Below are 16437 nucleotides of genomic sequence, written 5' to 3' on the forward strand. Positions count from 1 at the left end.
ATGTCAGGCATTTTCATTAGAATGTGCCTTGGTGTGAATCTATTGTAATTTTGTGCATTTGATGTCCTGTAAGCCACTTGTACTTCATTTTCCATTTCATTCTTCAGATTTGGGAAATTTTCTGATATTATTTCATTGAATAGATTGTTCATTCCTTTGGTTTGTATCTCTGTGACTTCCTTAATCCCAATAATTCTTAAATTTGGTCTTTTCATGATATCCCATAATTCTTGGAGGTTCCATTCATGATTTGTTACCATCTTCTCTGTTTGGGCAACTTTGTTTTCAAGAATAAATATTTTATCTTCAGTGTCTGAGGTTCTGCTTTCCAGGTGTTCTAGTCTATTGATTATGCTTTCTATGGAGTTTTTGTTTTATTGTCTCCTTCACTTCAAGGATTTCTGTTTTTTTTTTTTTTTCAGAATCTCTATCTCTTTATTGAAATGATCTTTTGCTTCCCGCATTTGCTCTTTTAACTGTTGATTGGTGCTATCATTAAAAGCCTGCATTTACTCTCTTATCTCAATGTTTGCTTCTCTGATCATTTTAATTATGTACATTCTGAACTTGCTTTCTGACATTTCTTCTGTCCTGCTGTCATTGGATTTTATTGATGTAATAGCACCTAAGTTTGTTTGGAACACTTTCTTCCCTTGTTTTCTCATATTGTTCATGTACCTTCCCTTCTAGGAGTGCAAATCTGAGGTATTGCAGTTTTCTCCCTGTAGACTTATAGTGTCCCTGCATGTTTCCAATACCTCACCTTGAAGTGAGAGATCAATATTAGCAACTCACCATACAAACAATATTCATCCTTAACTCAAATAGTCCCTTTTAAGATATTAACCATATTATCTTAATATACAGAGATTATGAGTTTGATTATTATCTACAGCTTAGTCCATAGGTTTGGAATAAGGACCACAATTTCTAATGGTGGACAAAGAGGATGGGGAGGGGTGTAGGATATAATATTAATAAGATAAGAAGTGTGTCTATAGAGGTACTATGTCATAGGAGTAGTGAAAGTGGAATTAAAAGAAATTGTTTGTTAACATGTGAAAAGGGAGAAAGTCTCCAAGGAGACTAAGAGATAAGAGGAAAATAGGATGAGAAAAATATTAATAAAAGAAAAGTAAAAATAATAGTGGGTATGATAGGAATAATTATAATATTACTACTAATAAAAAAATCTACAATAAAACTATACAGTACTCCTAGTCTTCAGTAGCCTGATGTCTGGGAGGAACTTGATAATGCAGTAACACAAGAAGGGTGCTGCCCCTCTAGGGATGGTGGCCCCCAGGTGGGGTATAATCCCTGTTAGTGAGCAGAGGCGTCTCCACGTGATGATAGATGGTCAACCGCAGCACGGGCACTAGACTGCAGGCTGAGGCCAGGCTGGTCTCGGCCTGGGTCTCTGGGTCTTGCCTCTTCAGTATGGAAGTGTTGCCTGGCAGCTCTGGGCTGGGCCTGGGTCTCTCCCTGGAGTGGAAGTCTCACCCAGCAGCCTACCAATCATTTTCTTAGTAGACTTCTCTTCATTCTCAAGTCAAATGTCTTCTTCAGATAGAGTTATGAGATATAGTTAAAAGGAAACAAAACAAAACAACCCAAAACACTACCGAGAGCCATTTCATGCAATAGTTGGGATATATTTATTTCTTGTTTGAAATTCAAACATGCAAAACATGTATCCTGGACATCCTGAATTTTATTTGGCAACCCTACCCTTAGAAAGTATAGTGATGTCTACTTGATTTGAATTAACAGATGGAAAGATAAATGATTAAATAAGTTTAGTAAAACAATAATGAAATTTACATTGTGCAAATACATATACATATTCTCCCATTGCAGTTATAACACTATTTGTATATATATTTTAAATATTCATAATTAAATGTAGGACAATATGCCTGTCAATCATTGTTCTGGCCTCTCTGGATAATTCATTTTGTGTTGCTGGGACAGTTAGTAAATGAGACAATTATGGGACTGAGATGGGTCTCCTTTTGGCCTCTAGGACCACAAGGGCAGGGACATGATGCTGCCACAGGAGCAGCTCTGAAATAAGAAGGCTCCAGATCACATGAAGAATGACCTTGCAGTCCCAGCAATCTCCAGTGCTTCAGAGTCTAGAAGATCCTTGCTGGGACAGCAGGCACTAGGTTAAAAAGGAGGAAAGAGAAGACTGCTATCACATTAGAGTAGAAAGATTCTTACAACAAAGAAGTCATAAAGGAAACTTGTTCCATCAGAATATAAAACTCACAATAATGAAAAGAGTTCAATTCTGGTACTAGAATAAAAATGTTCCTTGGGACACGATAGAAAATCCAGACAGATCCACATGAATGTAAGGTTTTGACATATAATGAAGTTCTGCATTGAGATCGGCAAGGAAAGAATTGTTTGCTCAATAAATTCTCCTTTGGGAATTGGATCACCGTATGGGAGCAAATACTATTAAACTGCTACTTATCACTTGGGGACAGAGATTTAGGTGCAATAAAACTGAAAGCAGAAAGCACTAAATTTAACATAGATAAACCAAATACAAGTTGCATGTGAGAAAGCCCTTTTCTAAACCTTTCATCAAAAGTAGAGGCTGTAAGGAAGACTTGGTAGATTTTATTAAGCATAACATTCAAATTTATATTCCCCAATAAGTGTCAAACAAGTCAATGAGGGGCAATATTTTGAATGCTTTTGGGTCTCTAAAATATTGTATAAGACCTTTTACAAGCCAATAAGAAAAAACTAATACTGCAATAAAAGAATGAGTAAGAAGTTTAAAAAGGCAATTCATTTAGAAAAAAGGTAAGTGGTCAATAAACTTTAAAAATATTACTAGACCTTAGAAATAAGAAAACATAAATCACATCAATAAACAGCATTTTATCAACCATAGATTTGGGAGTAAAATCTCTACCACTTCAAATTCTATAACCTGGGAAAAGTTAGTTGACCTACAATTTCTCATGTAAAATTCTGTGGTGTCTGAACCCTCAAACAGATTTTGGTAAAGATCAAGTGAGATCCTGTGTAGAATACTTAGCAGAGTAAGTAACGATGGAATACCCACGTGCATTTCTCATTCGTATTGCTACTTCTGTTATAGTAACAATTACCCCCAAATTCCAGATGGATCAATGATATAAACACCAAATAACAAAATAATAATAAAAGCATTTAAAACATTAAAAGAATAGTATGAATTTCTTTATGTATAATCTTGAAGTGTGGGCATCTTGGGTAAAGCAGCAAACTCAGATGTGAGAAACTAACAAACAAAAAACCCTGATTAAAATATATAAAAACTGAACATTAGAACAAAAATAAATATCAATTTCAGGTAGAAGTAATATGCCTTGCACAAATGGTGAACACAAGACTGATTTCTTTTAAGGTGACAGGCTTCTTTAGATTAAATAAGGAAAAGTGAAAATATCCAAAATATATATACTGTTAATATAGGGTGAGGAAGAGAGAAGAGAACTTTAAGAGGGAGATTAAAAAATCTAAATATGCTTTATACTTTTGGCTTTAGTTCTGTTAATGATCAAATAGAAATTTAAAAATGCAAACATTTCCAAAAATTTAAAAATAACCTGAAAGAAATTAAGGTACTATATATCAAAGGTGACATCAACATATAGAATAGAATTATTTGAAAATTAATATTTTACTTCTATTACCCTAGGATGAAATAAAGCAGGACCAGAAGAAAGCAAGCTAGGAAAAATAAATAAAGAAGGAAAGAATTTTAAATTGCATCCTCTGTGCTGAGAAATTTTAGTGGTAATTATAATGTTGTTAATATTTATATTTGTTGTTAGAGTTAAGAATAAAGATTTCATTATAAGAAAAAATGCAATGCATAATTTAAAAACTTGACTACAAATGCTATTATTTACAATTTAAATCAGTTTTCTCTAAGAAATGCTTAACCATAAATAGGTATCCATTGGGAAAAAATGTACAAAGCAATAAATATCCAGATTTAATGAGTGCTTCTACATCAATATTGAGGTATCTAAAAGCTATTTCTCATTTAAAGTACTAGAGGTAATTTGAGAAATGGCTGAGTCTAGGACTGGAGGCACAATTATACAAGATAAACCTGTGCCATCTTCCCTTGGGCATGATAACTGATTTAATTAAGTCTGTTATTCCAATATCTGTGTCCCCTCAGAAATGGTACCTGTGGATGGTTTTTGCATAGCAAAACATTGAAATTTTTCTGGTTCTCCAAGTGCTGAGTAATTGTGCATTGTGTCTTGCATATCTGAATCCTTATATTATATAGCTGTAGGCATTGTTTGAATGCTATGCTGAATGTTGATTTTTGTTGTTATTGTTGTTGTTGTTAATAGACAACTGACCCAACAAGGAGTTGAAGGTTCTTACCTGTTTCTGTTGGGCAGTTCCAATCAGTTCCCTTTTCAAGTACTTGCAGTGCTACTCAGATCTTTCCTGTGTAGGTGACACCCAGTGGCCACTTCAGAACCTGTGTAGTGGTCCACTCCTACTTCTGTTCTACATTGCATGAGATTTCTTTCTTATTTTCCTCCTCTATGCAATTCCTACAAAACTTGCCACTCCACAGGGGTCCTCCATCCCACCCTGTGATCTGATAGGTAAGGCTCATACATTGCTGTGCTGTACCTTTACCTCAATAGTGTCAGCCTCCAGGGTCAAGCAGTGAGAGGACAGAGGAAAAAAAGCCACCATTATTCTCTTTGGGCACCACAGGTTCTGTGGCCAGAAGGAGTGTCACCAACCTTCAGAGTTTAGGCCTCTGCTGTCACTGCCACTAGGATACCCAGAGGGTTGGAAGAGAATGGCGAAAGACAAAGGAAACAGATAACCAGGTGCTCTGCCCCACAGACAGCCCTTCCTCCTTGTGCCTTGAATTATCTGAATGTCTTGCAGAGACTGAAGAACACTCCATTATCAGATAAGAACAAGGAAGAGAAAGTATGGATAATACTACCTGGCACATAATAACCCTCTATGATGTTTTCAAGTTATATTTTCATTATTATTGAAAAAGAAGAGAAAATTGCCTTGTTAACAATTCAATTATAAAAATTATTGCATTACTTTTGGGAAATGCATACAAATGATAAGTATAAAGGAAAACATAAAACCCATCCACAGTTTGTAAAAAAAAACCTATCATCAAACTCCCATTTCCTTTCACTCTGTTTCTTCCATCAATTGACATTTACATATTAGAAAGGTAATGTATACTGATTCATAATCATGTGATTTTGTTTGATTGTAAAATTTTTCACTTTTATAAATAATTCCTCAAAATGTCCCTTAAAAACCTCTTCTGTCCTATCATTTCAATGCAACAATAATCATTTTTTTCTTTCTTTTTGTTCATTGTTGACTCCATCACCCATTTTCTAGAAATCATATTGAGAAGCTGATATATAACTCTCTCCCTAAGTCAGTTCCTTTGGAGATACTGCTTTGCTAAGGTGCACTGATCTTTATGTTACCAGAAAATCCACCCAAAGGATTTGACAAAGAACTTTTAAGATGATTATTCCAGTTTCCATGCATTCCTAAGGAAAAGAGTTTGATTAAAAATATAATAATGATGTATAAGTAAAACCATATTTGAAAATTTGGAATTATATTTTCCCAAGTATGTCCTTTCAGTATTAGAAAATTAAGTGACCAAAGCTACTTAGATAATCCTTTTTACTGTTTCAATGAGGCTGGGTACCTAAAAAAGTGAGCTTTCTCCACTTCTCACTTGGAAAATATTTTCACTTGAACAGGGTCTCACTATGCGTATGGCCTCACTAAGTTCCTTAGGGCCTCCCTAAGTTGCTGAGGCTAGGCTCAAACTTGTGATCCTCCTACCTTAGCCTCCTGAGTCATTGGGATTCTAGGTGTGCACCACCACTTCCAGGGAAAAGGCTAAGTTTTAATGAAAAGGCTGTTTTAATGACAGTTGTACTTGAGCTTTAAGTTCCTTCTCTGTTACTAGCAATGCCTTCATGACCCTGGATGCTACAATCTCTAAATCTATTAAAGGGGAGACAATAGTTAAGTAAGATGAAACATGAAAATATAGGATCTGACACCTGCTTGGTTCTCAGTCCCTGCCATGTTCTCTCTAGGCAACCATGCAGGAAGCGGAGCAAGACATGGTTGTCTCAGACAAGACTGTGTTTTTTTTTTAGGCCAACACTCTATTTTCTATCCACCTTGGATATTTCTGTGCTCTCCAGTAGGTGGTAGTTGGAAATGCCGTGCCAAAGCTTATAATCAGGGGCATATTTGTGCACCATCTTGATGACCTTCTGTTGCTAACAAACCAAAGTTTCTGTTATGCCCTTATTTTCTTTTCTGATCCCTACTGTAAAAAATTGATTGCATAATAAAATTCTCTGCTGATTGTATCTACATAAACAACCAACTTAAACAACAAAATTTAAATAACTCCACATGGCCCTGGGTTATGGAGCCTAATGCTAAAGGAAAAAAATATACAATCATAGATTGGATGACAGAATTCTCTATTTTCCCCCAAAATGTCTCCATTTAAAAGGAGAGTTAAAGGTTTTTATTTTTTTAGCTTATCATTCTGTGATCAAAGCAGTGTCCCTAATGGTATGGATCTGGGATCAAACCCAGCTATCAGGCATTAAGTTTATCAAAGTTTCAAATTTGTACCTGTACAGTTTCTATAAAACTGAGATAATAATAACAGTTATCTTCCAGTATTGATATTAGGATGACATAACTTAAAGTATGTAATATGCTTACTACAATACCTGGTAAGTATTCAGTAACACTAGCTATTATTACTGTGCTTTTATAAGAACATTTACTACATTGCTTATGTTCATATAGGATTAAGCTCCTTGAAAGAATACTCTGTACTTTCTACTATACATATAAGCTAATTAAATTTTCTGAGTTTCATTTTGTTTTATTCTGGAAAAAAGAGAAAATAAGGAGAATTAAAGAAAATTATTGACTCAGGAACTGCAGATTTTGATTCTGTGACTTTCAGAATGTAACTTGAGTTTTGTTAGTTACACTCTGACTTTATAAGTTAAAAAAATCAAGCCAACAGGCCTACAGATGGAGATGAGGTCTCTCCATTGATAGTTGGAATGATGATATCCACTGGTAAACAGTTAAGCAGCTGGCAAACAGTTATTTACAGACACATCTCAGGGACTTTTTCCCACATCCACACACATTCTGTCTCCTGCCTGTGGCCGACCAGGTCATGTCATGATTCTTCCTCTGTTTAGTGAGACTGAGTCTGATCTGTCAATGAATAACTGAAGGAAAGTTATGTGCTGTATCATAATCAAAAGACTGCTTAAAATGTTGAAATAACACTTTTGTAGTAAATGAAAGAGTTTTTTATTTAATTCACAAGCTGAATTTTTTGTTTCATGTGTCAAATTTCTTCTGTTTTTCTTTTCTAACACCCTACATTTTTCTTGTGTTTTTTTTTAAACTCATGCACACGTGCTCTTTGTACAATTTTAAAAGTAATAAGTTCCAGTATATCCAAATGATTAGTTGTATTTTCTTGTTTTCCATTATGTATTTGGCCTGAAGTTTTCTGTAGTAAAGAAAGGGGAACAAGGAGGGATTGTGAATGCATGTAAAATGTCACCAAATATTTTGCATTATTTTTGCCATGAAGTCCTATCTTTATCTGACATCTGGATCGGAAGTGCTCTAAGTACTCTTATTTGGAAACCATTATTATCACATCCATTCATGCTTACCTAATTTGAATCAAAATGACCTAAATTATATTATGAGTTATTTCAACAAACAATATTGGTCTCACTGCTCCTCTGAGGGCAGCATGCCTATTACTTTCCCTCATCATTGCTGTGCCATTCAGGAGACACCTAACTACCCATAGCGGTGATGCAGCTGGTTTGGGTGGAAGCTCAGCCTCTGTGCAGATCCCACTCACCATTCATGCTTGTTCTGAAGTGGACCACATCTCAACATTGTGGCCAGGAAGCTTTGGGAAGGCTGGGACCTCACCAGAAAGAACATCTACAGATGAAGGAAGGAGCAGGAAAGTCTCTGAGGGTCCTGGAGAATAGAACATCAGCAACTCAGTGGTGACCTTTCAGTGACAATCTCCTGCCCCGGGAATGGAGTTGCCGATACAACAAGTCCAAAGATGAGCCATAAGCCAGATATCAAGTTATTTATTTACCACGAAAAAGACTGCTCTTCCATTCAGATTGGGTTAAAGCAGTAGGATGCACCCAATCCTCTTAGGAAGAATCCAAGACTTATCAAAAGTTGGTGGGTGACTTGAGCACAGATCAAGGAGATTGACACATATGATTCCAAGGTATCATGAAGTCAGACTGTGGAAGCCTAAAGCTATTGTCTCAGCAGTAGCGTTATATGACCACCCAGTAGAGTTATATGATTGAACAGATCAAGCCCAGGGAAGGCCTAGGAACCTTCCTCTCAATGGCTAGCATTGTGGGGTAGAGACATTTCTTTTGATGCTCACATTGGTGAACAGCCTTTTATGACTGACTACAATCACTTGTCCATCTGATGTTAACGTTATCTGTGAAGACTCACATGTACTGACTTTGAAGCCATTTTGTCCCTAAAGAGTGACTATTTGACTCATTCTATGACATTTGATCACACAGATGAGCTCTGGCCTTCTGTGTCTCTGTGTTCCTGAAACACATTGCTGTTATACATGTTTATATGTACCTATGCTAAAGGCTTCATGGACACTGGTCATGTATCACTCTGTCTATACTGAGAAAATGAAACTGAAGATACCAACATTCATAAATCAAAAACCTAAGAAAAACACAGAAACTTGGTAGAACATTAAATATTATCCGGGTCTGCAAAGGCCTTCTCTCTTTCTTCCTTCAGAACAGTTGCAGAAGAAGGTTGTACCTCAGTGATAGAGTTTGCTTACTTTGCTCCAGGCCCTGGGTTTAATCCTTAGCAACACACACACACACACACACACACACACAGTAAAATAAAAAAGAAATAGAAAAAAAACAGTGTCAGGAGCATGGGCAGAAGGTACAGGGTCTGAATAATCCTGGTATCAGATTTCCAGTGCCCAGGGTAGCTGAGGCATTTTCTTTGTCCATGTGTCACCATAGGGAGAGCAGATTCCATCCCACTCTCACCTTTGTGGACTTAGATGCTTCCTTTCAGAAGCTGTGGCTTTTCAAAAGTGACAAAGTTGGTGGTGGTTTAACTGCCTTCAACTTTTCTTCTAACACCCCAGCCACCCCTGCACTGCCCTAACCAGAGGGGCTGGTTTGACTCTGAGCCTTTTCCTAGAATCAACCACATTTGACAGAGCACAGAAACAAAAGAAGCCTGAGAAAATAAAACACCATCAGCCACTCTGTGTCCCCCACCACCAGCTCTCTCCCTCCCTGCACTGCTCAAGTTCAGGGCTGCCCAGCTGCACTAGGGGAGGGAAGGGGCTCAGATTTTAAACCACAGGAGAGGCTGCCTAGTGTCCAGCCAGTGATGTCAGCCCCACAAAGTTCTCAGTGATCTCAAAGATTCCTGCCTTCGTGTCTGCTTTCCCAGGGCAGGGAGAGTTCCCCATCTCTAAACAGAGGGACAGCATGTGGCTGAAAGAGGTGTGGTTAGTGCAGGAGCATCAAGGAGTAGATCTAAAGTAAATTTAATATTTCTGGACTCTGACTAGTATTATTTTGTTTCCAAATGAGAATCTCTGCTTATTTTCCAAAGACTGTGTCAGAAATTGATGGTGTCGCAGAAATTGATGTGACTATCACAGAAATTGACGCTAATTGTAAATAAGCAAAACATTTCCAATATTAAAGAAGACATTGTTTTAATTCAAACAAGGCATTGTCTTAATTCATTGTTTTAATTTAACTGACTTTCAAATGATTCATCAAAGAAAATAGAAAAATGTGCATTAATTTTTCACCCACCTTCCATACATTGAATGCTTCATTTTGTATCATTTCCTACAGAAATGCAGACTTAGCAAATAAGACTCATGCTTCTTAGTATTATTACTAATAGAAAAAATGTTCAAAAGACCAGAGCAAATGTTGCAAAGAGATATAAATAGATTTTAAACATATTAAAAGATATTTATCTTCACTCACAACAGGATAGAGAAAAGCAATTCAAATCACAATGAAAGCCTCTTTTTCAACTGTCAGATTAGCAAAATCCTGATGTTTGACAGGACTCTCTTACATTCACATACGTGGGGATAGGAGAGTCATATGGAGCTCCCTATGGAGGACAAGTTAGCATTGCCTATCAAAATGACCAGTGTGCACATGTGCAGATGGATATAAAACTGGTTATTTACTGTTAGAGTATATTGAAACAAGCCAAGGACCTATCAAAGGGAGCTGATGAAATGTAATATTTTTTGGCAAATACTTGTGGCTCTATAAACATCCCTACATACTGATCTCAAAAGAGATTTCAGAGTTATAAATAAAAAGGAGTGCAGAATAATGCACATTGAATACTACTTTATGTAAGAAGGGGAAATGAGAATATATTTGGATTCACATATATACATGCATTTACATATATTCATCCATACTTACAGAAATTTCAAGTAGAATGTTTTGAATGTGAATATACCTCACAGTTTCAGTAAGTTCATAATATGCATATTTCAAAAACATCTTTATATACATATATATTATATTTGATACCATAATTATTTTTCATTTCTTCAAAGAATTTCATTTTTTGAAGATGCATATTGATCTATCCTGTGACATCCTTTATTTTATTAATTTCTTCTAGGGTAATTGGATTAATTTGGGTCTTTTCTATGTAACAATATATTGAATGAACATCTTTGCACATAATTTTGGCATATACATATACATATACACAGGGGTACTGTGCTCTCTCCATGATGGCTCTTTGTGGATTCCAATCTGAGCTAGCTGTCCTGTACTTCAGAAATTAATTCAGTTCCTTGCCAGCACTAACCCTGGCTGTGAATTAGACACTGAAAGAGTTTTTGAAGTTCCTGTACCTGGCCTGTGGTAAGGTTAGTGCCTCAGTGACTCTCAAGGGCTCCCATGAATACATAGAGACCCATATGTAGAATGGACAGAGCAGCAGGTCTTCAGTCAGACTTGGAATGGTGGACTCTGGGGCTTACTCAGTTTTTAACACTGGGCGTATTTGACATTGTGGTTTACTGGTTATTCCTGGGCATACTTAATTTTGGGTTTACTGTGTGATTAACCTTGGGTCTCTGAGATCTGGTTTGTCATAGAGAAATATCTGTATGGTGGTGCAGTTGAGAGCTTTGAGAGAAGGTGAATTGGCCTGTGGAATTCCTCATGCTAAGTGGTAGATACTCAGAGAAAACAAAAAGCTAACAAATAATTAGCCTAACAGAAGATGATGGGAACTATGCATTCAGTACGTAAATGTTTATGGTTCATGAAAATGTTGAGTTCCAACCTTTTGACTGAATTATAATACCTTGGTGTATTACCTCTGGTTATGTCTTAGTGCTCTTAATTTCTAGTTTGACAGCTGTATGGGACCTTGATTAGTACAATGGAGAAAATCAACTACTATTAGTGTAGTCTGTTTGATAGACAAAAATTCTTGGCAAAAATGAAGTTCATGGGGAAAATAATTTCAGAACAGGGGAGAGAACACATAATGAGAATTGTCTGGAAATTTGCCTTTTGTTAAATGATTGAGAACACATGGAGTTATTTAATTGTTTTTAAGTTAAGAAGTACATGAAATACTCTATATAATTCAGACATGACTATCTTTGTTGTGTAATTATACAAAACTTTACCTCATTGTTCCATCGAATACCTGTGGATGAAGCCTGCTATTCTCTTATGTATTTCATCTAGCCATGTGGTATGAACTTGAGTGATAGAATGCCTATTAGTGGGTGGAAGGTCAGAGTGTAAAAGTCCTTACAACATGAAAATTGAGTGGCAGTTTGGCTTCTAGCCCACTAATAGTAAGAACAGCACAGGAACCTAGAGAGGAAATACAGCAGCAAAGGAGGACACTCTCTTCACAATTCTTTTTTTTTTTTTTCAGTTATACATGGTAGTAGAATGTATTTTGATATACTATACATATATGGAGTATAACTTCTAATTTTCCTGGTTGTACATGATGTAGAATTACATTGATCGTGTAGTCATCTATGCACATATGATAGTAATGTCCAATTCATTCCACTGTCCTTCCTATTTCCATTTCCCCTCCCTTCCCTTCATTCCCCTTTGTCTAATTCAAAGTACTTCTATTCTTCCCTACCCACCCTTATTGTGAGTTAGATCCACATATCAGAGAAAACTTTCAGTCTTTGGGTTTTGGAGATTGGCTTGGAGATTTTACTGATAAGTCACAGTTTTTAACACTAGGAGCTAATAATGATGAATGTAAGAGCAGAGCTGCTGAATTTAGGCTGTTAAGCCTGAAATTCTGTTGTTATTAGCTCTAGGGGGCTTGTTAGCCTTTGCTATGTCAGGTTCCCCTTCTATAGACAGATATAGTTATACATAGCTCAAGATGTGCTTGTGAAAATTAAATGAGGTAACATACACTTAAACCAGTATCCAGTACATAGTGAGCACTACACAAGTTATTGCTATTATTACTTCATTTGGATGTCAATCACTGAATTTGTAATTTTTTAAAAAATCTGAAACTATTTAATCTGAACACATTCTTTTAAAGATGGATAACCAAGGCAACATGGGAATCAAATAGATAATGTGCTGCATACTTCCAAAGACTAGGAAAAGGATTTTGAATGTTTAAATGACAAAATGATAAATGTTTAAGGAGATGTATATATTCTTACTTTGATTTAAACATTATACAAGGTACACATATATCATATATTACATGCTTTCATAAATATGTACAAATTTTATGTGTCATTTAAATAAAAAGAGCATATGGTATAGCTAGTTAGGGCCAGACTGAGTGTCCGGGGCTCCAACTAGCTGTGAAGTATCACTCCTAATCCATGATTCCTCCCACCACTCCATGGGAGCAGTTGTGCTGTGGTGAAAACACTGCACCAAGATGTGTAAGGATGTGTAACCTACCTTGTTGCCTTAGAAACATACCTGGATACCTCAGAATGTTCCCAAAGTGATTGTGAGGACCTTGGGGTCCAGTCAGTCTATGGAAGGAGCTGGGGAGTCAGAACACAATCTAAACCCAGAGAACACTTGAGGCTCGCAGTCCACATCCCAAAAAGAGAAGTTGGTAATCAAGGATGCCAACTAAACAAGGGAAGACAGAAATTCCATTCCACCCACAAGAAGGTGACAAATTCCAGTGATTCCAGAGTAGGTCACAGTTTTATTTAAAGAGGAAAGACAATTTGGAAATTAGTGACAAATGAGTGGAATGATGTGCACATGAGGAGAAAACCCAGATACACTCAATTCCTTAATGAAACCCTCTCTGACTCATTGGAGGATGCCTTTAGTTAAAAAAAAAAAAAAAAAAAAAAGCAATTCATTTAATTTTTTTCATTTAATTTTCCAAATTAAAAATGTATGAAACAAAGACATGATATTGGGTCAATTTTATATATGTTCATACATAGATTCTAGGTCTCTGGCTCTAAATTATGAGCATCATTTAAAAAATAGGGACCCTAGTGGAATTCTTAAATTTTCCAATCTATAAACTGCACAGCATACTTGTGTCTACATTAAAGAACTCACAGAGGTTTCATGGAATGCCTGGGTACCTGGTAGAAGCTCAGTCCCTGTGCTAAGTCCCACCCATCCTCTCTGTAGAGAAGTAAGAAAAGAGATCTTCTTTGGTGCTTTTCTCTGTATGTGAATGTGATCCCTGCTATTTCTAAGGTTGAGTGGAGTACACACAAGTACTGTGGAGGACTTGCCTGTCTGTCCCAAGCATTACTAACTCACCTAACCCACACAGTTCCAGGACGCAGGGAATTATAACTTCATTTTGTAAGAAGAAATTATGGCACAGAGATAGCAAGACTCTGAGGTCGCACAGATATTATATTTTAGACCCAGAAATGAAATTCAAGCTCTCTGGGTCCAGTGACTAAACTCCTCTGTTTCACTGCCTCTTGGGGTTTAGTTAAGCACTTCTGTTGTTATTGTGAAGACCAGGAAACATAGTTCTTGTGAAACACTGGCATAGAGCTGAGCACACACAGTGCAAAGTCACATTAGACATTTTGCTATTTTCATGTGAATGTCTTCAATCCCATGGACTCTAATCTATGATCTTTAAAAGAGTAAAAATGTGAGTGTCTTCATTTGGCTGTGGAGCAGCGCCCCAAGGAAAGTCCATGACCCCTATCTCAGGGACAGAATTGGAAACTGGTGTTGGATGCTTGTTAACACATAAGGTTTGAAATCATAGCTAGTTGTCATGCTGCTTCTCACTGTGGACTTTCAATTCAGTTTCATCAATTTGCAGTACAGATGGTCCAAAATAAACTGTCGATATTTATTGTGTCCATTATGAAAAGGTAAACAAACACAGAAGCCAAGTGGCAAAGAGGCTGCTTCAGGGTGTATAGAATGGAAGGCTTTTAGTAGTCTCTGATTACATGGCCCTCAGGGCTGTGATTGGAAGCTGCATGCTGTCCCCACTAAGGCTTTGATGATTTGGGCTGATAGGAGGGTACAATGCAGATTGTGGATACAATGAGACCAGGGGCTACTGTGAGTTCCTTGTTAGAAAGCAAAATTCCTGAGTTTGCTCACTGATTTGAAAAACCTTTATGCAATAATGACAGAATAATACACGTGAAAACTGAAGAAGTCTGAACCCAGCTGCAAACCTAGCCAAATCCTTAGCAGATCCTGTTCAGCACAATAAACGATGAAGAGAAGATCACTGTGTTACGCCACAGTCTGCTAGGAGCACTCTCAAATCCCACCGACAGCTGTTCTTCTAAGCAGACAGAAGGTGAGGATGACCAAGTAGACCACACACACTCTTGAGGAGCAGGAGGAGGCAGGTCCAGTAGGTGGAGGTGTTTGTGAGCTGCAGCCTCAGGGCATCTAAGAGAAGTCATGCAATTAGTTTCACTTGTTCTTTGACAGGAAAGGACCTTTCATGGGTGAGGGTGCCACAGATATTTATTTTTGGTGACCTATACTGAAATAACACCACTCCCACCAAACCCCAAAGGTCAACATCTACCACTCCCATCCAAACCACCCAGAGCAAGGTTAGGATTGCAAATGAAGTCCATTAACAAACTCTGCAAAATTCACTTAAGGAGTTTACTAATATTAAATAGTAGGGCTATGTTTTTAAGGTTTGAGTCTAGTGGAAGACGAAAGTATGTGTGAAACTAGATTTTAGGTTTTCTTCACCCTCAAAATGTCTCTAAGTAAAAATAATAGATAGTATCCACTAACAACTAACTAAATGCCAAACAGTATGCTGAGAATTTTGCATATAAAGCTTTAGGACTATTTACTTTTTATGAGATTCCATGACAGCAAGAGACAGTTTATTTTCATTCTTATTTGGCAGATGAAGTGAGGCCACAGAGAGAAGGAATTTGCTGATGCATGCCTTTGTTAAGTGACAGGCCCAGATCATGACCATAGCAACATGATTTTAAAGAATACAATCTCATCTACTTTGTGATTTTGCATATGGAAGTACAGTCAACATCTCAGAGGTTAAGCTTAAATATCAGTTGTCTTGTTTATTTAGAAGTCTCTGGACTTTACATGTTGAGAATGCAATGAGATATGTAGGAACTGTGCAATCTAAGAAAATTTGGTAGTGTTCTGGGTGGGGTGGGTGAGAGATTTTAAATAAGAGGACACTAGAGAAAACGGTTAATCCAAACTCCCTGGAATGAATGGTGGCTCTGGCACATGTACATGTTTTCCACATACCTATCATTTTAGCTCTGTTATTTTTGGATAATTGCCATTCAAGTCCTCTGAAGTTTTGCAAGAAATAAGCAATCTCAATATTTTAATACAGTGGTAGTAAGTCACAGTGACTCTTCAATGGATTGTAAGGTCAAGACAATTCTTGGAGAAATTTCAGTTTGTACAGGTTTCATCTTCATAGAATCAGAACTGAACAAAACCAGCCCTTGGTGAACAAATAGCCCTCAAGTAATATGCTCCTGGCACCTGGCTCTCTAACAGGTGAGGACTTATAGCTCCTCCTTGCCTGGGGTGGCTGCTGAGGTCCAGAGACCCAGGGAAATAAAATAAGAAACAGGAGAAAGGTCACCAGGGTTCTTTGCACACATGTAGAAGAGACCAGAAATTCTTACTTATTCAAAGCCTGCTAAAAGAGGCCTATTCTAGACATTTCACACCTGGACCCATGCCTCTTCAATGTTCCAAGGTTGGTATAATTATTCTCAATTGACAA

The 16437-nt window shown here is 37.0% G+C and overlaps 1 pseudogene; it reads right to left on the reverse strand.

Annotated features, from left to right (window-relative positions):
- LOC124991362 (T-cell receptor gamma chain C region C7.5-like) overlaps nucleotides 1-16437 on the reverse strand; it is a 34503-nt pseudogene that overhangs the window by 10967 nt on the left and 7099 nt on the right.

This window comes from Sciurus carolinensis, chromosome 8 (genome assembly GCF_902686445.1).
Source record: "Sciurus carolinensis chromosome 8, mSciCar1.2, whole genome shotgun sequence".
Taxonomy (NCBI): domain Eukaryota; kingdom Metazoa; phylum Chordata; class Mammalia; order Rodentia; family Sciuridae; genus Sciurus; species Sciurus carolinensis.